The following is a 21,974-nucleotide window of genomic DNA, read 5'->3' as shown; positions in this document are numbered from 1 at the left end:
TTGCCTGATCAGCCGAAGAGGTTGTAGAAAAAATGGTTTTAAAAGTTAAAAAAAAAAAAGTTGGCCACGCCCACTCAGTCATATTAACCCCCCAAGCCACGCCCACAGAACCGGTAGTAACAAATTTTACATTTCACCACTGGCGAGGACTGGTTTTTTTTCCAATGCTGTTATAACTTTGAATGGTCACTAAACAAATGGTTCTATGTTGAGCACGACCTGTATTGGTGTCGTGTGAATGCAACCACGGAAGGAAATTACTTTGAGCACCATAGGAACAGCGCTCTAACTAGGTATATCTTCTCAGTGAATAGAGGTGTCAAACTCAAGTCCCGCAGGCTGGAGCTTAGATCTGGCCTGGAAACAGCAAAGAACCGGCCCACGGTGCCTCTGCTAGTGAAAATGGAGTTTGCGGGGGCCCCCCAGACTCTGTTCTTGCTGGCAGAAAGCTATTCAAACAAACTAAAAACAAATCAAAACAAAAGGAGAAATGTTTCTTTCCCCTTTTGCATTTGAGCATGCAAGAAGGGACAGGAAAGGAGAAAGGGAAAGACAAAGAAAAAGAAGGGAAGATGGGAAGAGAGCAAGGAAGGAAAAATAAGGAAAGAGGAGAAGGAAGAAGAAAGGAGAATGAAGAGGGAAGGAAAAAGAAAAAAAGGGAGGGAGGGAGGGAAGAAGAAAGGAAGAAAGGAAGGAAGGAAGGAAGGAAGGAAGGAGATTATAATGAGAGTGAGGGAGAGTCTGAGGGAAGTCCTGTTTTAGCACTTGGCCACCACAGGTGCCCCCGACACGAGTCCATGCCAACCATGGCCACGCTCCCGGCCACACCCCACATCCCCCCTTCTGGCCCTCCGAGGTCAAACACAACTGATGCGGCCCTCCATGAAATCGAGTTTGACATTAGGATAACAGCACTGAATGAGAGGAAAAAAGCAAAGGGAAATGCTGCATTTGCACATAAAGAATACTGAACGATGGGATCACGATATTCTGTCACCATATCGATGGATTGCGCATTCAGGATGTGAACGAAGGCTTTCTTTCCCTCGTGTAATGTTTTTGTGAGTTTTTGGCATGTCCTGCCAGAAGGTGGGAATTGCTGCTTTTGATAGCTCCGAAAGAAGAGTGTACAGATTCACCCGGGGAAAGGTCAGCTGAGGGCATCTTAGATCATGAGGCATCTGTGCAACCTTCACATTCAGAGACAGCCATTGTCCTCCTGTCTTCCTTGCAGGCCTCCTCCAGAGCTCACCTTTCTGGCAGCTGTCAGAATCAGGACAGAGGAGCAGGTGAGTTTTTGCTCTTCATAAAGGGATCTTCCATTTTTCTCCCCCCGCCACCCCCCCCTCCCAATTTTTTCAAGGAATTATCTCTTGCATTTTTTTCCAAACTGCCTCCCACATAAATATGACCTGGTCATATTTCCCTTGCAACGGACTTGTTTTTAATTTGCTTTTCATTTGCTATCCCTCTAAACCGGAGGGTCGGCAACCTTAAACACTCAAAGGTCCTAACTCAGTGGTTCTCAACCTTCCTAATACCACGACCCTTTAATACAGTTCCTCATGTTGTGGTGACCCCCAACCCTAAAATTATTCCTAAAACCATTGAAAATATGTGTTTTCCGATGGTCTTAGGCGACCCCTGTGAAAGGGTCGTTCGACCCCCAAAGGGGTCCCAACCCACAGGTTGAGAACCACTGTCCTAACTGGAAGCCCCCCATTCAATTCTGGAACTGACTGGAAGTCCTGTTCCCCCACCACAGAGTCTCTTCCTAGCGAGGTGTCATTTTTTCCTCTACGGGTCTTAACCAAAAGCCCTATCAATTGTAGAGCTGACTGGCGACAGGGAGCCGCAGCAGAGGGATGAAAGAGCCACATGTGGCTCCAGAGCTGCGGGTTGCTGACCCCTGCTCTAAACATTTAGAAGTTTGGAGCCAGCATTTACCAAATGTTTTTTGTGCATCCATTTTCCCTTGTAGGAAGAAATACTTCTGTTGCATCGATGTCTGTTTGTGGTACGGTTTCACAGGTAGTCCTTGACTTATGACCACAATTGAGCCCACAATTTCTGTCGCTAAGCGAGACATTGGTTCATTTGACTTTTGCCCCATTTTATGACCTTTCTTGCCCCAGTTGGTTAAATGAATCACTGCAGATGTTAAGTAAGATTCTTGTTATGGGAATCCGGCTTTCCCGTTGACTTTGCTTGTCAGAAGGTCGCAAAAGGGTATCACATGACCCCAGGACACTGCGACCGTCATAAATATGAGTCAGTTTCCAAGAGTCTGAATTTTGATCATGTGACGATGGGGATGCTGCAATGGTCGTAAGTGTGAAAAACGGTCATAAGTCCCTTTTTTCAGTGCTGTTGTAACTTTGAATGGTCACTTAAACCACTGCTGTAAGTCAAGGACTACCTGTATTTTATTCGGAAAAATAAAAAGGCAAAAATCAAAAGAAAAGAAAAAAAAACACAAAGGTAAAACTAGACAGAGCATTTAAAAATGTGCATTAAGAAAAAAGCAAAAGACAGAAACACATATTCCTATATGGTCCTCCCCTATTTGAATACTGATAGATGTATTATGGTAATAATAGATTTCCCCCCTCTCGCAAAAGAGGGCCACAATTTATAAATTTCTACAAATCTATTTGCAACCAGCTGATCAGTCATCTATCTGCTGTATTTAAAAAAAAGGTAGTTAACAAGTAATCCAACAGTGAAGTTAAACTTCAAAGCCCTCTGTTCTTTGTACACCCACTTTCTCTTGTAGGAAGAGATATTTCTGTTCCATTAATGTCTGTTGCCAAAGAGGTTTAATATGAATGAGTTTTTTGCGGTGATGCAAATGAACGTCATTCCTCTCCAATTGGTTGCAAGAATATCGGTGCTTTGTTTACTCTGTGAGCCCCTGCGTAGTGGATGCTGGACTGTGTGGGTTGAAGAGAGGATCAGGGGTGAAATGCTACCAGTTCGCTCCAGTTTGGGCAAACCGGTAGTGATAAAAACTACCCATTCGGTTGAACCAGTAGTTAAAAATGCTACTGGTTCCTCTGAACTGGTATTTCCGATGATCAGCTGTGCAGCGGGGTTTAGCTTTGATAGAAAGCAGGAAATCCTGCTTTTTAGCAAAGCTAAATCCCGCCAGGGTGGATTTGATTTAAATCGAGTTGATTTAAATCACAATTTAAATCATGATTTAAATCACTAGTAAAAAGCCTTGATTTAAATCAACTCGATTTAAATCATAATTTTTAAAGAGCAACTGTCATCTCTGCTACTCCTTTGAGTCCTCCCGTAGGACTCAAGGCAGTGTACAGTCAAGAAAAATATAGACACACAAACATCATAAAATTGCTAATTAAAATTATTACTTAGTTTGGTCAATTAAATAAAACCCAGAATTAGATAACATTTAAAAAATCATTCACATGTTCGTATGTTTAGCCCCGCCTGTTGGAACATCAGGGTCTTGAGGGCACGGCGGAAAGCACGGAGATCAGGGATATTCCGTATCTCCGGGGGCAGTTCATTCCAAAGGGTTGGAGCCCCCACAGAGAAGGCCCTCCCCCTGGGAGTCGCCAGTCGACATAATTTGACTGATGGTACCCTGAGTAGTCCCTCCCTGTGAGAACGAACTGGTCGGTGGGAGGCTATTGGTGGCAAAAGACGGTCTCGTAGGTACCCAGGTCCTAAGCCATGGAGCGCTTTAAAGGTGATAACTAACATTATTTAGAGATGCTATTTAAAGAAATCTGACTTGGTACAATCTATGAACCCGCTCTGGATGTCAGATTATGAGCAGATCTCATTTGAAAGCTGGTTATTGATGTTAAGTGTCTTCACATTTGAAATGACATGTGCATAATTTAAAGCAAGTGTCTTTTAAACAAGAACAGTGACCTGTGGATTTTTAGATCCTGCTGAACTACTTCTCCCAACATACCTCACCATTGGCTGTGCTTCCTAGGGCTATTGGGAGTTGTATTCAGTAACATGGTGACAGCAGTAGCACTGTCCAGCTTGTGATTAAAGACCAGCAATGAAGGAGAATTCTCCGTTTCATGTGGCAGCCCGTTCCGCTGGATGACAGTTCATACTGTTAGAAAATTCCTCTACATCTTTAGCCTCTCAACCTCCTTTGTAGTTTTAACTGTCTGGTTCTGGGATAACAGAGAATAGATTGATAGGCTGTCCTGTCTGAGGAAAGAAAAATAAATCAGTTTATTTCCATGTCACTGATGGTACTGTACTTGCTTTAAAATGGTCATTAATAATTTATTTATTTATTGTTTATTTATTGGTTCGATTTACATGCTGCCCTTCTCCGGAGACTCAGGGCGGCTTACAATGCGTTAAGCAATAGCCTTCATACTTTTGTATATACCTGCTTAGTAGGGCTTTTTGGCCCCTCCAAGCGGTGTTCTATTTTATACAAAGTCAGCTTATTGCCCCCACAATCTGGGTCCTCACCTACCTCGAAAGGATGGAAGGCTGAGTCAGCCTTGAGCCTGGTGAGATTTGTACTCGCAGTAATTGCAGGCAGCTGGCAGCTAAGTGCTATTTAACAGCACTTTAATCCACTGCACCACCAAGGCTCCTGCAATAATAATGAATGTTTTTCTCATTGACAAGGTCATTGGTGAGGACCAAGAAAATGAACACCAGAGAGTACTTTGCTTTCTCAAAAGCTCGTATTAAACTTGAAAGCACTAATAATTGATATATGATCATTGCACTTAACTGAAAAGTCTCAAATGTTATGTTAATTAGGGGCCGCATTTCCAAAACATGCTAAACTGTTGAATTATGGTTTATTGAATAGACCTCAACAGACTGATCATTCAATATGCTAAGCATCAATGGCAGGCTAGATTACAGGTACATTGTAGTTTGTTACAGTTCCATCATCTGATTGCTGTTCTATGTCCAAAAAAAGGAAGTTGGATTGGTATTGGTCGGTTGGTATTTCCTAATAGTACAACTAGAATTGTGAACTTTAATTGATTCCTTGGTTAAGAATTTTTGAAATCAACACAATAGCATACCTCGTTAAACAGAAAATAATCACTTTTATACAGTAGCACATTTTAAAAATATTAATATATTTAAGAACAATAGACTTGCTCTCTCGGAAGAGACAATCCTGAGATTAGAATCTTTCCTAAGGAAGGCCCAGAAAATTCGCTAGTGCTTCCTCCCAGGTAACAGAGTAACAGAGTTGGAAGGGACTTCGGAGGTCTTCTAGTCTAACTCCCTGCTCAATCAAGAGACCCTATATCAGGGGTATTAAACTCAAGGCCTGGGGGCCAGATCTGGTCCACAGAATAGTTAGATCTGTCCCGCTGGGCTGCCCTGGAAACCACAAAGAACTGGCCCGTGGTGCTTCTGCCAACGAAAACGGAGCTCTCCCTGTTTTCGTTGGCAGAGGGTTGCAGGAGGCTGTGACAGCCGAAAATGGAGCTCGGGAGCCTGTTTTTGCTGGCAGAGCGCTCGGCCCACCACAGATGCCCCGAAACAAGTGGCGTCAAGCCAGCTACGCCCACCCTGGCCACGCCCACCCCGGCCCCCGGAGGTCAAACACAACCCTGATGCAGCCCTCAATGAAATCGAGTTTGACACCCCTGTCCTATACCATTGCAGGCAAGTGGCTGTCCCGTCTCTTCTTAAAAGTCTCCAGTGCTGGAGCATCCACAACTTCTGGAGATGAACTGTTCCATTGATTAATTGTTCTGCTTCTCTAAGGAGAAACTTAGGACATTTCAATGATGGAGCACCCACAACTTCCGAAGGCAAGCCATGCCATGCCACCAATTCATTGTTTTCGCTATCAAGAAATTTCTTCTTAGTTCTAGGTTGCTTCTCTCCTTGATTAAACCTTGATTGATCCTTCTTGTTCTGCCTTCAGATGCTTTGGAGAATAGCATCTGTGGCAGCCCTTCAAATATTGGAGCGCTGTTATCGTATCTCTAGATGGCTGATGTGAGATTGGAATCCACATGGAACTTGTCTTTTAAAAGGTGTTTGATGAATTGGCTAACATGTTTTTAATAGGGAGCTTTGCTGAGTTGGGAAATACGTACACCATGAATCTTTTAAATGAATATGAAGGTAAACAACTCATATTTGTATGGGAACAGTCTTGCCAGTTTTGGAACTAAGAAGCCAAAAAACAACCTGAAAGCCTTTGTCTTTGACCTTTGATCAAAGGTCAAAGATCCGACTTTAGCTTTCTGAAATAACGGGACAGGAGATAGTCCTAGCCCCAGAATCTTTCCTCTTGGGTATGACTGAAGATGGCCTTAACAATAACAATACGCAACTCATAATTCAGATTACAACTGCGGCTAGACTAGCCTTTGCGAAACTTTGGAAAAATAAATCTACGCCTTCAGAAGAAATATTAATAAATAAAATTCTAGAGTGCGCAGAAATGGCAAAATTGACGAGCGAGTTAAAAAACGAGGAGAATTCTAAATATTATGAAGTTTGGGGAAATTGGTATAACTGGTTGAAGAACAAGATAAAAGTATGACTGTAGGATATGACTTGTTATGCATTGGAATTGGACTCATATTGTGTAGAATATTGTATAGCTAAGGAAGGAATGTATTTAACGTATGATTTACCAAATTGTATAAACACTGTACCTCTGATCAAGATAGAGATTGTTTATTATCTTTTTATTTTGGAAAATTCAATAAAGTATTTATATATATAAAAAAACAACAACAACAACCTGAAAGCCAGTGTTGGGATTCAATTTTTTTTACTACTGGTTCTGTGGGCATGGCTTGGTGGGCGTGGCAGGGGAAGGATACTGTAAAATCTCCATTCCCTCCCCCCTCCAGGAGAAGGGAATGAGGAAATCCCCATTTCCTCCCAATCAATTGGGACTCAACCGGGAGGCAGAGAATAGATGGGGGTGGGGCCAGCCAGCAATGGTATGTACCGGTTCGCCGAACTACTCAAAATTTCTGCTACCGGTTCTCCAGAACTGGCCAGAACCTGCTGATAGCCACCTCTGCTGAAAGCCTCTTGCTTTCTCTCTCTGTGCTGACCTCCTGCCACAAGGATTAAAGATATCGTGGAAAGGCAGTCTGGTGTAGGGGTTAAAGCGCTAGGAACTTGGAGACCGGGAGTTCAACCAGCTAGGAGTTCAATCATTTCTCTCAGCCCTAGGAAGAAGACCTGAAGGGCAAACTTGCTAAAAAACATCAGGCCCTGTTTATATAGTTGCTAGAAGTCAAAAATGATTTGAAGGTACAACATGAATAGAGAAATGGCCTGGATGTGGCAGAGATAGGCAAAATAATGACACCAAAACTCTCCCTTTTCTCCCTTTGAATTGAGAAACAAATCACCCTTATGTTTTTCAGCCGGTAGGAGGTAGATGGTATAAAGGAGGAGACTGAGTGGCGTAAGAGGCTAATGCCTCCTACTAAGGCAGCATTTAACATCCAGCTGCCTGCAATTACTGCGAATTCAATTCTCACCAGGCTCAAGGTCGACTCAGCCTTCCATCCTTTCTAAGGTGGGTAAAATGAGGACCCGGTTTGTGGGGGCAATAATCTGACTTTGTATAAAATATACAAAAGTATGAAGGCTATTGCTTAACGCATTGTAAGCCGCCCTGAGTCTCTGGAGAAGGGCGGCATATAAAAATAAATAAAAATTAAAAATTAAATTAAAATTAAATAAAGAAGGGCCACTCATTGTTGTGACCCACCAGTGGCCAGCAGAGCTGGCAGCAGATTCGGACAGCGAGGAGGTTGGGGAGGGACATGGGCCAGTCCTGGAGTCTGGGGAAGGCTCTGATGAGGGCTCTGCGTCAGAAGCAGAGAGAGGGCCAGAGCCAGATGCCAGTTATCAACTGCCTTCAGAGTCAGACATCAGTGAGGCAGACGAACAGCTGGAGCCTGTTCCCAGTGTGTGTGCATGGGCAGAGTTGCCAGGCGAAGGGAACAGCTAAAGAACAAGGGTCGACTTGGGAGTAAGGCAACAGGTGGACGATGGCCCCTCCAAGAGGGAACAAAAGAGGAGCGAAAGGGGAGTGGAGTTTGCAGGAGACAATTCATTCGCCTAATTGGTTTGTGACTCTTCGAGACTCTTTGCCAAGTTTTGAAGATATCGGCCTGGCAGCTCGCCAAGCCAGATAAGGTCTGTGACTGTAAACTCTCCCCTGAAAGACTTCGCTGAAGGTGACTGAGAGGAATTCACTGTTTGTTTACTAAAAGGGGTTTTGTCAGGACCAGGATTCTGCTTCATGCTTATGGGGAAGCTTAGGTCAGAACACTCACCCATTGGAAACCTCCCCGTAAGTCAGAATTCCAGGGTCTCAAATAGATTTACGATCCTTCCTGCACCATTGATGAGTCAGGAGCTGTAACCAATAAAAGAGAGTATTTGGAGCTCAGGGATAAACAGCCGAGTCCTTGGTGCTCTGTGACCTTGGGTTTTTTTTTCTTGCAGACGTTTCATTACCCAACTAGCTAATATCATCAGTGCTAGAAGGGAGCAGGGTTTGCTCTCTGTTTTTATACAAGTGGCTTGTCCTATCAGTGTTGGTGGGAGTGTTGTTCTTGGTAGTTCCTTGATTAGGGCTGTTTTTAGTTGCAACAGGAATTTTGAAACTCTGTGTTTCTCACGACACCCATTGCCCGGAGGACACAAATTATTTTCTTGCAATTTAACGACATGAGAGCGCCAGGTGCATTATTTGTGTGAAGTTGTCACAATGCACAAAGCATCCCTCATGCCTTCTTCTCCCAAGAAACAGATGACATCTTGAGAACACGGGGGCAGATGGCAGTTTGTGGAGTGGCTTCTAACTGCAGTGATAAATGCTTCTATTTTTGTTTTTATTTATTTATTTATTTATCTTTTTGCATGCCCGATGGCCCTGTGGCAAATGTTCTTTAATTATGTAAATGCACATATGCAAAGCAGATTGAAAATGAGCAAGGGCAACAAAAAATGAGAGAGGGGGATAGAAATAGCTTGCCCTGAGACTAATGGATCTAATGTTCAGGTTAATTATTATTGGAAAAACATACCCCTTTGCCTTTAGTTCAAGGGTGGAATTCTTGTACCTAGAATCTTCTTTTGTTTTATTTATATGCCATGGAGGGTTTTTGCTGCTCTGATGGTGATTTTTTTTTTTTAGGTAACTGGAACCAGGGGTGAAATCCAGCAGGTTCTGGAGAACCAGCAGTGGAAATTTTGAGTAGTTCGGAGAACTGGCAAATGCCACTTCTGGCCGGCCTCGGAGTAGGGTGGGAATGGAGATTTTGCAATATCCTTCCCCCAGAAGTGGGGAGGGAATGGGGATTTTGCAGTATCCTTCCCCTGCCACGCCCACTAAGCCATGCCCACAGAACTGGTAGTAAAAAAAATTTGGATTTCACCACTGGCTGGAACGCTAGCTCATGTTTCTGAAATTTCCTTTATTCCAGTCATCAGAAATTTCCAAAAAAATAAATAAATAACCATATTAGTAAATTGATTTAAGAGTTTAGTGAATTTAGGTAGGGATTCTTATTTATTTTTATATAGAAAATGATTTTCCTTGCATACAGATAGTCCTCAGCTTACAACAGTTCGTTTAGTGACCATTCAAGGTTACAACGGCACTGAAAAATATAACGGCTGTTTTTCATAGTTATGACCTTTGCAGCATTCCCCATGATCACGTGATCAAAATTCAGATGCTTGGTTCATATTTATGACGGTTGCTGTGTTCCAGGGTCCTGTGATCCCCATTTTGCGACCTTCTGACAAGCGAAGTCAATGGGGAAGCCCAGATTCTCTTAACAACTGGGTTACTAACTGATCAACTGCAATGATTCACTTAACGACTGGTGCAAGAAAAATCATAAAATGAGGCAAAACTCACTTTAACAAATGTCTCACTTAACAGCAGAAATGTTGGGCTCAGTTCAGGTCGTAAGTCGAGGACAACCCGTAATGTCCTTGTTTCATCATCATCATCATCATCATAGCCATTGTCTATCCACTGCAGGATGAGGGCCTCTTCCGCATGTTTCCAACCAATACAGTCCTGAGCTTTCCTTTGCCAATTGGGCCCCCAATACTTGCTGATGTTGTCGAGCCATCTTGTTTTAAGTCTCTTTTCATGGACTCTTTTTATCAAGTGGGATCCCTTCTATGACTGCCTTGGTCCGTCTGATCTGTCCCCGTCCACACACACACACAAACACAGCCAGCCGAGGGTTAAGGAAGCACTTGGCACACACCCAGGTCTTTATCTCCAACTTGGCAGCGATATACACACCGTCTGCCAAGTGCTTTATTTCCACAGAAACAGAAAGATAATATACTCAGCGTACAAGAGTCCAACAAAAATAAATATTCCTCTCAGCAGTTTCGGACGAGGCTTTAGTGACTATCCAAGGTTTATTTTTGTTCGTCACAGGGATCACTGGCCACCACCCTCTATTATATAGTCTCTGGGGTGTGGTCCAGTGACTCAGTTCTAATCCCTAGCACGCCTCCTGAGCTGCTGCAATCGTTTATCACGCCTTCGGAGGCGTGCGTCCAGGAATGATGTCTCTCCTTCACTCTCATCCGAGCCACCTGTCTCCCTGCTAATCTCCTCTCCCTCGGCCGGCACCTGAGACAGTGCCAGAGGGGAGGGGCCTGGAGAGGGAGGCCTGGCTGACTCCTCTTCCTCATGCTCGGAGCTTTCTTCCTCCGATGGGATAGGCTCAGAGGGCGGGGCCACAACACCGTCTGCCATCAGTTCTTCTTGCTATGTGACCAGTTCGTTTCCATTACAATTCTTTTACTCTTTTGATGGCATCATATATTTTTGTTTGATCTCTAATCCTTGTCTTGTGATGCCAACAGAGGTGGGTTTCAGCAGGTTCTGACCAGTTCTGGAGAACCGGTAGCGGAAATCTTGACTAGTTTGGAGAACCAGTAGTAAAAATTCGAACTGGCCCTTCCCCCATCTGTTCTCTGCCTCCTGAGTCCCAGCTGATCGGGAGGAAATGAGGATTTTGCAGTAACCTTCCCCTGGATTGGAGAGGGAATGGAGATTTTACAGGCTCCTTCCCCTGCCATGCCCACCAAGCCATGCCACGCCCATCAAGCCACACCCACAGAACCGGTAGTAAAAATTTTTGAAACCCACCACTGGATGCCAAGCATATATCTTAACATGGCTCTTTGTGCCACTCATAGCTATTGTGTCAATTGTGAGATTAGTGTCCATGTTTTGCTGGCATATGTTAAAACAGGTAGCACACACTGATAATGTCCTTGTTTATATATGTAAAGTACTACCTTGGATTACTCAAATTCAGTTATAATGCCACATTTGCCCTGGAGACACACAAAAAAACCCTTGAACGTTTAAAAGATAGAATAATAATCGGTCATAAGTCATTATTTTTGGTGCCTGTAGAGATTCTCAGTCATCCAGGTCATAGTTGTCCCAAAGGTGATTTTTTCAGGAGGCAACTGGACTTTCTTGTTTTTTCTTTTGAAGACGTTTTGCTTCTCATCCAAGAAGCTTCTTCAGCTCTGACAGCATAGTGGGGAATGGAATGGAGTGGGGAATGGGGGATTTTTTTGGTGCCATTGTAATTTTGAATGATCACAAAATGAACTGTTGAGGACTACCTGTATTGTTCCTCCCTCTGGAATAATTCTCATTCTCCTCAGACTATGTCAAGCCCCACAACCACGTCAAGTTATTATTATCATTTCGTGTTGTGTTGTCCACTTTAGAGGTGGGAAATTGATGATTGCAACCTGATGCTTCCAAACGTCGCATCAACTGCTTTGAAATCTCTAATCAATCAATCAGTCAATCAATCAGTCAAGCAATCTGAATAGATCTGGAAGGGACCTTGGAGCCAAATATGTTGGACTACTATTTATACTCTTGTCAGTCTGCTGGTTGGGGATGACGAAGATCCCACCACATTTGAAGGACTCGGTCTAGAAAATTTTGCAGAGGTTAATTGCACAGATTATAAAGGAGTAAATGAATTGCCCAGCTGTGATTACACCCATGGGGCTCTTAGCTTATATGACATGTGTAGAACAGAGGTGGGTTTCAGCAGGTTCTGACCAGTTCTGGAGAACCGGTAGCGGAAATTTTGAGTAGTTTGGAGAACTGGTAATAAAAATTCTGACTGGCCCCACCCCCATCTATATTCTGCCTCCGAAGTCCCAGCTGATCAGGAAGAAATGGGGATTTTGCAGTAACCTTCCCCTGGAATGGGATGGGAATGGAGATTTTACAGTATCCTTTTCCTGCCATGCCCACCAAGCCACGCCCACCAAGCCATGCCACGCCCACCAAGCCACACCCACAGAAGCAGTAGTAACCTGTGATTTCTGAAGGCAAGCTGTTCCACTGATTAATTGTCCTCACCAGGGTGGATAAAAATCAATGATTTTTTTTAAAAAATAAAAAAATCAGATTTTTTTTTAATTTAAATCGGATTTTTTTGATTTTTATCGAATTTATTTTAATAAAAAACTTTTGGGGTAAAAATCTATCGTAAGATAGTTTTCTATTTAAGATACATAAATAATTTAGTTTATTCAGCATGAAATGGAGCTTAGTTGTGTAGCACGAGGCTGTATATTCTGCAACACTGGGACTATCGATGAGTCAACAGTGGGTCAAAGGAGTAGCAGAGATGACAGTTGCTCTTTAAAAATTATGATTTAAATCGAGTTGATTTAAATCAAGCCTTTTTACTAGTGATTTAAATCATGATTTAAATTGTGATTTAAATCAACTCGATTTAAATCAAATCCACCCTGGTCCTCACTGTTAGGAAGTTTCTCCTTAATTCCAGGTTGTTTCTGTCCTTGCTTAGTTTCCATCCATCCATCCATCCATCCATCCATCCATCCATCCATCCATCCATCCATCCCATGGAACACTGCTGTCATGTCCCCCCTAGTCCTTCTTTTCTCTAAACTATCTAAACCAGTGGTGGGTTGCCCCCAGTTCAGACCGGTTCGCAAGAACCAGTAATAAAACCGGCGGGAGGCTCTGCCCACTGACCCGGATGTCATCAAAGGTGATCTACCAAGAGCCTTGGTAGTACAGGGGTTTAAGGCACCCTGTTATTAAGCTTATTAAGACCAGCTGCCTGCAATTACTGCAGGGTTCGAATCTCGCCAAGGCTCAAGGTTGACTCAGCCTTCCATCCTTTCTAAGGTAGGTGAAATGAGGACCCAGTTTGTGGGGGCAATAAGCTGACTTTGTATAAATATACAAAAGGATGAAGGCTATTGCTGAGCACATTGTAAGCCGCCCTGAGTCTTCGGAGAAGGGCGGCATATAAATAAAATTAAAAAAAAAAAAAATCTGCGCAGGCACAGAAGCTTCTGCGCATACAATTGCGCGATGCGAACTGGTAGTAAAGGTAAGTAGAACCCACCCCTGAGCTAAACCCAAATCCTTCAACCATTCTTCATGTTTTAGTCTCCAGGTCTTATAATCATGTTAGTTGCTCTTCCTTGCAGTCTCAACATCATTTATTTTTTTTTAAACCAGTTTCAATCCTTTATTTGCCATTTCTATCCCTCTTTTCTACTTGCTGGGAATTAATCCTTAGGAAGGGCTGCTTTGTTAGTTTTTAGCATCTTGTTTTTGGTACTCCCTGTGGGAGCTTTTCATCCCCCCTTCAACCCCCACTGGTTTATTTTCGTTTGGCTTCAGGAACTCTGTTGCTGAGGGAAAAGCTGTTGTTCTACCTTTGAAGTGGGTGATAAGCCTTTTTGAAAAGTGTGATATAAGATGACAGGACAAAGCAAGGTTCCACTGGCAGCCAGAGATGAGAAATGTGATTGCATAATGTAGACATAATTTTTCCGCCCAGCAAAAATGGGTGATGCTGGCAACTTCCTCTTCTGTCTGAGGCTTATGGATATCAGCTTATCTAGATCCTTCTTTTAAAGATGGATTTGTTATCATCTGAGACTAAAACAGCATAAAAGGATGGATTTCAGAAGCTCGCAAGTCTGGATCGGAGAGCTATCTTCTGTCCACTGCTGCTTCCTTGTATTTACGGCCAGCTGTCTCAGATTTTGCAAGCGGCCATCAATCTTAGCAGCTATGGAGAGCTTGATTCTCCATGAACCCAGATGGTCTCCTTTTAAAATCATCTCTGTGGGCTGCATCATAATGATGGGCAGCAAATCCTACTCTCTGACCACGTGCTTTTTATGAAAAAAGCGTCTCCTTTAGTTGGTCCTGACAACTTTGGGCTGGCGTTCCAGCAGTGGGGGAGATGTGATATGTGCAATGGGATGTTTTGATAGACCTCTGTTATTGTCTAAAAGACTCCCAGTGGCTATCTATACTCTTTCTTCCTTGGAGAAACCTTGCAGCCTCCTAATGGTTTTAGCTGTAGTTTCTCATATCTTTTCTACCTCTTTTTATGATAAAGGGTTGGTGACTAGAACAGTCTAGCACAGTGATGGTAAACCTTTTCGGCACCGAGTGCGCGCTCTGGGCCGCAACCCGGAAGAGGAGCTGCCAATGGCGCCTGAAAATGAACTTTTGGATTCAGGTGTGGGCATGCGCCCCAGCCAGCTGGGTTTCTGGTGCACATACGCTCGTGACGATCGGCTGGCTGGCGCACATGCTCACACAGGAAAATGGAAGACCAGCTCTTCCAGTTTCCGGCACTGATGCACGCAAAAAGGCCAGCTGATTGTTGCTCATGCATGCGCGCCAGAAACCCAGAAGAGGAACGGGCAACGCCACGTGTGCCAGGCGACATGGCTCTGTGTGCCACTTCAGGCACGCGTGCCATAGGTTCGCCATCACGAGTCTAGCATGTATGGTATGATTGGATCAGGGAATAAATACATTGATATTTTTCAATTCTAATGATACTAAGTATGAAATCTGTTTATCTTCTTCACTCCCATCTATTTACTTCCTTTCCTCCTCTTCTTCCTCCTCCTCTTCCTCCTCTATCTTCCTCTCTCTTTCCTCCCCTCCTCTCTCCCCTTCTTTTATCTTCCTTAACTTCTCCCCTTCCTCCTGTCCTCCCCTCCTCTCCCCTCCCCTCTCCTCTCCTCTCTCCTTCTTTTATTTCCCTTCCCTTCCTCTCTCCACTTCTCTCCTCATTCTTTTATCTTCTCTCCTCTCCCCTCTCCCCTCTCCTCCTCTCGTCTCCTGCACACTGGGTTAGCAAATTCATTGGGCTGAACCAGGGGTGGATTTCAAAAATTTTAGCAAGGGGTTCTCTGCCTAGTTGCTGGGTGGGCGTGGCCATGGTGGGGATGGCCTAGTCGGCCTCCTGCACCATGGCAGGGGGGTGGGCTTTTTGCCCTCCCTGGGCTCCGGAGGCTTTCCTCGAGCCTCCGGGAGGGCGAAAATGGCCTCCCCAAGTTCTAGAGGCCCACTGGAGGCCGGAAACCTGTTCTGGCCTTTCCAAACTTCCGGTAGGCCCGTTTTTCGCTCTCCCCGAGCCTCCGTGCATGCCCTGCACTTACCTCATCCAAAACGGGCTGCGTGGGGACTCTGGGGAGGGGTGGGGCAAGGTGGGTGGGGCCAGCCAGGAGTGGGATTTGGGGTTCTCCAAACTGCACAGAATCTTAGCTAGAGGTTCTCCTAAACCCCTGCGCACCCTCAGCAGCCCACCCCTGGGCTGAGCAACATATCCCAAGATCCCTTTCCTGATTTACCAAGGCAAGTTCTGATCCCATTAGATTGATAGGTAAGATCTGATTTTTTTGTGCCAAGAGGCACAAAAGTGATTTTTCAGAGGGGTTTCATCAGTGACCCAAAGAAATTGGAGGTAGCCTTAAACCTAGAAATGCCCAGAAAAAAAATTGGAGGCAAAGTCATTAGGTTAGTTTTTTTTTTTTTTTTTTGCTTTACCTCATGAGGAAATGATGGCTGCGGTGAATTGGAAGATGGGAAAATGAAATATCCGGAAGGAAGCAGCACTTCTGCCTGACTACAGCTCTGAGTAGGAGCCTCCACCACATTTTCTTGCAATGCTGGCTTGTAGTTCTAGGTGTGCAGGTGGAGGCTGAAAGCAGGTTTCCCAGTCAGCCATTGCCCTCCTTTTGTTCTTATCCTTCAATTGCTTCAATTGTCCCTCTCTTCCCAATGAATAAGTGAATTGCACTGAACTTTCATTACAACAATGATAAACTCCACGGGCCAGATATTAAAATAAATGAGCTTCTGGAACTGCAAATGCAAAGCATCCAAATTAAATCCCTCCCAGGGCATGAAGCTTTTTGAAGCTTTTGAAAAGATCTCCAAGGGAAGCCTTAATCAACGTTGCTAAGGTTCTTTGACCCAACATAGAAACTGTTCTCACCTGGGGTGCTACCTTCATGTGGTTGGTTTAGTTTTGCCTCAGTACCATCTCTGAAACATGATGTACTACAGGTAGTCCTCGACTTATGACCAGGGGTGAAATCCAGCTGGTTCTATCCGGCTCGGGCGAACTGGTAGCGGCGGCTGCGGGAGGGTCCGCCCACCCGCGTGGACATCATGACGTCGCTTTTTTGTGACATTTTAAGCCTCTGCATATGCGCAGACGACGGCGCACACCAGGGGTGAGTTCTACTTACTTTTACTACCGGTTTGCAACGGGGCCATGCCGCAGAAGCATTCTGATGACATTGGGGGTCGGTGGGTGGAACCTCCCGCCAGTTTTACTACCGGTTCTATAGAACAGATGCGAACCAGGGGCAACCCACACTGGCGCACACACATTGGCGAACCGGTAGGGAAGGAAGTGAAATTCACCCCTGCTTACAACCACAAGACCGAAATTCCTGTTGCTAAGTGAGACATTTGTTCAGTGAATTTTGCCCCATTTTACAACCTTTCTTGCCAGTGAATCACCGAAGTTAATTCTTAACAAGAATCATCTTGTTAAGTGAATCACCGAAGTTAAGTTAGTAGCATGGTTGTTAAGTGAATCTGGATTCCCCAATGACTTTGCTTGTCAGAAGGTCGCAATTGGGGATCACATGATCCCGGTACCCCGTCATAAATACATACCAGTTGCTAGCCATCTGACTTTTGATCACATGTTGCTGCAACAGTTGTTAAATGTGAAAAATAGTAATGTCACTTTTTTCAGTGCCGTTGTACCTTTGAACGGTCACTAAATGAATTGCTGTAAGTCAAGGACTACCTGTATAACTTGAGTCAGGCAGGGCATTTTTACAAACCATAATGAAAGCAAACCATGATTTATCAAGGCAATAAAAGCCAGGGTTACTACACCTGACTCACCATTGTTTTAATGGATGAAGTTAAGATGCCACCTATTGATTATTCGGCGAGGATATTTAAATATTTCGACTTGGTACTTTTTTGGACAATTGCATTAAATATGCCTGTCTCAGTTGGGGATTATGAGAGTTCTGATTAAATTAGGGAAAGCTGATTTAGCTGCAAACTGAGATGCTTGAAATTCCAGTGGAAGGGAATATCTGGAGCTCAGAGTTGACTGTGGAATTCTTCATGGTCTCCAAGCTTTCTTGTTTCCTTGGTTGTTTGCTTGTTTGAGAACTCCACACCCACTTGCACTGAAGATGTTTCATAGCTGGGTCATGAAATGTCTACAAACAAACCATCAAGCTCAAAGCACCAAGACTTATCACTTGCTTGAAATTTTTGCTCTGCTAACTAAATGCATGAAATTTTCACTATAATAATAATCCTATTGGGAATTTGTGTTGCTATACTTTACAACTGCCATGAAATTCTCATTGCTGGTTATGCTTCCTGCAACCGTTTACTAATATTTCTGGAGTTCCTTCACCTCAGAAGTAGGGTTTTGTTATTTTAATTCTTTTATACTACTTGGGAATGTTCTCCTTAATTTTAACGTTAACTGATTGATATGTTACATTACATTAGACAAAAAACGCAGTGGAATCGTAATACAAGAACCATGATTCAACATTATACTTTTGTCCAGAAATTAGCCAGAAACTAAATTTAAGGAGCTAATCTTGAGCCTAGCATTTAATTTCAGCTCCCAGACAGATCACGTGAAACACAGAAGAGACGTCTTAGTGCATATTCATGTTTATTTTGATGGCTGCGCCTAAAAAGCAGATATTTTCCATTGCATTTGCAATGTTTTGTGTTGTTTTCTTAAGTTCCAAAGCAAGCTGTGCCCTAAGGGTGTGCTTGCATCTCCTTTGATCTGTAGACTATTTTACACTAGATTTACCATTAACTTCTTTCATTCTCCACGAATAATTTTACTGATTAACTAGCATCTTACAGATTCCTGCATGTTAAAAGCTAACACCGAGGTTCCCCCTTGAATTGAACTGGGGAATCAGGAAATGTATCTGGTTGCTGTTATACAATGACCAAGCTTCCCACCTTCTTCTGGGAAAAGTAGGTGGCTCAGAATTATTCCTTGATCAACATCAGCCTTTGAATTGCCTTCACTTTAATCTTCAAGAGCCACACAGGGTACTTTTGATCTTTGGTCAGCCAAATATGTTGGACTACTATTTTCACTCTTGTCAGCCTGCTGGTTGGGGATGACGAAGGTCCCACCACATTTGAAGGACCTCAGTTTAGAAAACTATGCAGCGGCTAATTGCACAGATTATAAAGGAGTAAATGAATTGCCCAGCTATGATTACACCCATGGTGACTCTTAGCTTATATGACAAATTTAACTCCAGCTGTCTGCAATTAAAGTAAGATTGAATCTCGCCAAGGCTCAAGGTTGACTCAGCCTTCCATCCTTTCTAAGGTAGGTAAATTGAGGACCCAGTTTGTGGGGGCAATAAGCTGACTTTGTAAAAATATACAAAAGTATGAAGGCTATTGCTTAACGCATTGTAAGCCTCCCTGAATCTCCGTGGAAGGGTGGCATATAAATCAAATTTTTTAAAAAATGTAGAACATAGAATAATAGAGTTGGAAGGGACCTTGGAGATCTTCTACTCCAACCCCTGCTTGAGCAGGAGACCGTATACCAGGGGTCAGCAACCTGTGGCTCTGGAGCCGCATGTGGCTCTTTCATCCCTCTGCTGTGGCTCCCTGTCACTCAAAATATGCGTCCCAACCGCCAATGTGTGACACCTGCCGGCACGCGATTTATTGAGCTTTTCAACCCCTAGTAGGCCAACCATGGATAAATCCAAGAAAAGAAAAGTTTCAGAAGAAAACAGAATGTTTAATTCAACTACATATGCTAGTTTTGTGGCCGCTCAAGAAATAGTCAGGCACGGGAAAGGTTTTGTGGCTCCCGATGTTTGCTGTGGGAAACGGGTCCAAATGGCTCTTTGAGTGTTTAAGGTTGCAGACCCGTGCCCTATACCATTTCAGACAAATAGCTGTCTGGTCTGTTCTTGAAACCTCCAGTGATGGAGCACCCACAACTGGAGGAACCGAGATGGTGCAGTGGTTAGGGTGCAGTACTGCAGCTACTTCAGCTGACTGCTAGTTCAGCAGATCAGTGGATCAAATCTCACCGGCTCAAGGTTGACTCAGCCTTCCATCCTTCCAAGGTGGGTAAAATGAGGACCCAGATTGTTGGGGGCAATATGCTATTTAGTATATTGTCTTTGGTGTAAGCGTCCCAGAGTCCTCGGAGAGTGGGTGGCATAGAAATATGACTAATAAAAAATAAAAATAAAAAAACTTCGGGAGGCAAGCTGTTCCACTGGTTAATTTTTCTCACTGTCAGGACATTTCTTCTTAGTTCTAGGTTGGTCCTCTCAGTGATTAGTTTCCATCCATTGCTTTTTGTCCTGCCCACAGGTGCTTTGGAAAATATGTCAACCCTCTCTTCCTTGTAACAGCCCCTCTAATACTGGAAGACAGCTATCGTATCACTCCTAGTCCTTCTTTTTGTTAGACAGACATACCTGGTCCCTTCAATATAGTTTAGCTCAGTGGTGGGTTCCTCCCGGTTCGGTTCGGTTCGGCCGAGCTGGTAGCGGTGACGATACGATGTCACCGAACCAGTTCTCCCACCCCCCCAGCCCCCCACATTATTCTTACCTTTTATTTGGCCCCACCCCCAATCTATTGCTGCCTCCTGAGTCCCAGCTGATGACTAGAGGGAAAAAAACTGTTTAAACTCTTGCCGCGGGGCTTCAAAGGGCCGCCCTACAGCTGATCAGTGTTAAAAGCAAACAAATGAGTCGGGTCGTAAGTGTGAGGACTGGTCGTAAGTGCAAGGACTGGTCGTAAGTGCGAGGACCTTCCAGAAATACTCTGATCAGCTAGCCACACCCACCTAGTCACATGACCTCCAAGCCACACCCACAAAATAAGCCACGCCCACAGAACTGGTAGTAAAAAAATTTAGAACCCACCCCTGGTTTAGCCTCCAGTAAAGCCCCATCTTTACTTTCCGTCTCTGCACTCTTTCAGAGGCTGACCAGAATTGTTGACTAGAATTGGACAATATTCTAAGAGTGGTTTCAATTGTGCAGTATAAAGCAGAAATGTGATGATTAGTGGGCTGATCAGTCAGGAAGATTAATGGCTTCTTAAGTTCTTTCTGTGGCAGTTGGTTGATCACAGAGTTGGTCTTTGAGAATCATCCAGTTCTTGGAAAACAATATTCCTTTGTGCTTATTAGACCAATAACTGATCACCTGCTCTGGGATTGCAAATACTTTGCTCAGAAATACCATCTGTTTGATGTGTTTTTTTATGGGGGAAACAAAATACCAAGATAGTTAACAGGGGAACAATGTAGGAAGTATTCTTCCAAAGGTAGTGAAATGTATTACAGAAGAGCCCTGGTGGTGCAGTGGTTAGAATGCAGTACTGCAGGCTGACTCTGCTGACTGCCAGTAGTTCAATTCTGACCGGCTCAAGATTGACTCAGCCTTCCATCCTTCTGAGGTTGGTAAAATGACAACCCAGATTGCTGGGGTCAATATGCTGACTTTGTAAACCACTTAGAGAGGGCTGTAAAGCACTATGAAGCAGTATATAAGTCTAAGTGGTAATGCCAGTGCTATTATACAGTGGTACCTCGGGACTAGACTGCTTCGAAAATCGTCAAATTTGGTACATGAAACATTTTGTTGTGATAATTTTATCCTGGGACTCGCTATTTGTTTGGTACTCGATGCGCTACGATAAAAGAGGGGAATGGTTGCGGAGAATGGACAAAGCTGGGAAGATCGCTGCAAAGGAAGCGGGAAATGGCCACAGAGGATGGACAGGAAGTTGGCCATGTTGGGAAGGTCATTGACATAGGAAAAGGGACAGATACAGGGGTGAAATGCTCCCGGTTCGGACCGGATCTCCTGATCCGGTAGCAATGGAGGTGGGTGGTTCGGAGAACTGGGAGCAAAAATCCCTGCCACCCCCCCACCCCCACCATGCCCAGCTGAGCCACAAAATCATCAGAGGCTTTTTTTTTTTTACTTTTAAAAGCATTTTTTCTATAACCTCTTCCACCGAAAAAATGTTTTTAAAAGTAAAAAAAAAGCCTCTGATGATCGCGCAGCTCAGCTGGGATCATCAAAGGCTTTTAAAAGAAAAAAAGCCTCTGGCGATCAGGCAACTCAGCTTGGATCATGAGAGGCATTTAAAAGGAGAGGCATCCAGGAGCCTGGATAGCTCAACAGACAGAGCTCTGTAATTTATCACCAGCTGTCTGCAATTAAAGTAAGATCGAATCTCGCCAGGCTCAAGGTTGACTCAGCCTTCCATCCTTTCTAAGGTAGGTAAATTGAGGGCCCAGTTTGTGGGGGCAATAAGCTGACTTTGTATAAATATACAAAAGTATGAAGGCTATTGCTTAATGCACCGTAAGCCGCCCTGAGTCTCCGGAAAAGGGCGGCACATAAATCAAATTTTTTAAAAAAAGGGTTTTTTTTCTTTTAAATGCCTCTGACGATCCAAGCTGAGTTGCCTGATCGGCAGAGGTATTTAAAAGAAAAAAAGCCTCTGCCGATCAGGCAACTCAGCTGGGCTCGTCAGAGCCTTTTGAAAGCAT

At 43.9% G+C, this 21,974-nt stretch overlaps 1 protein-coding gene across 1 annotated transcript in view; it reads left to right on the top strand.

The window, feature by feature from the left end:
* MAPK4 (mitogen-activated protein kinase 4) overlaps nt 1-21,974 on the top strand; it is a 115,638-nt gene that overhangs the window by 3,195 nt on the left and 90,469 nt on the right. The window contains exon 2 of the mRNA XM_070935991.1: nt 1,235-1,289. The gene's annotated coding sequence lies outside the window, so the exon portion shown is untranslated. The remainder of the gene's footprint in view (nt 1-1,234; nt 1,290-21,974) is intronic.

This window comes from Pituophis catenifer, unplaced genomic scaffold, assembly GCF_029215685.1.
Source record: "Pituophis catenifer annectens isolate HBS135680 unplaced genomic scaffold, rPitCat1.0.hap2 SCAF_2, whole genome shotgun sequence".
NCBI classification, from domain to species: domain Eukaryota; kingdom Metazoa; phylum Chordata; class Lepidosauria; order Squamata; family Colubridae; genus Pituophis; species Pituophis catenifer.
The sequence above is the reverse complement of the archived record's forward strand: the minus strand, read 5'-3'. Positions and strand labels throughout refer to the sequence as shown.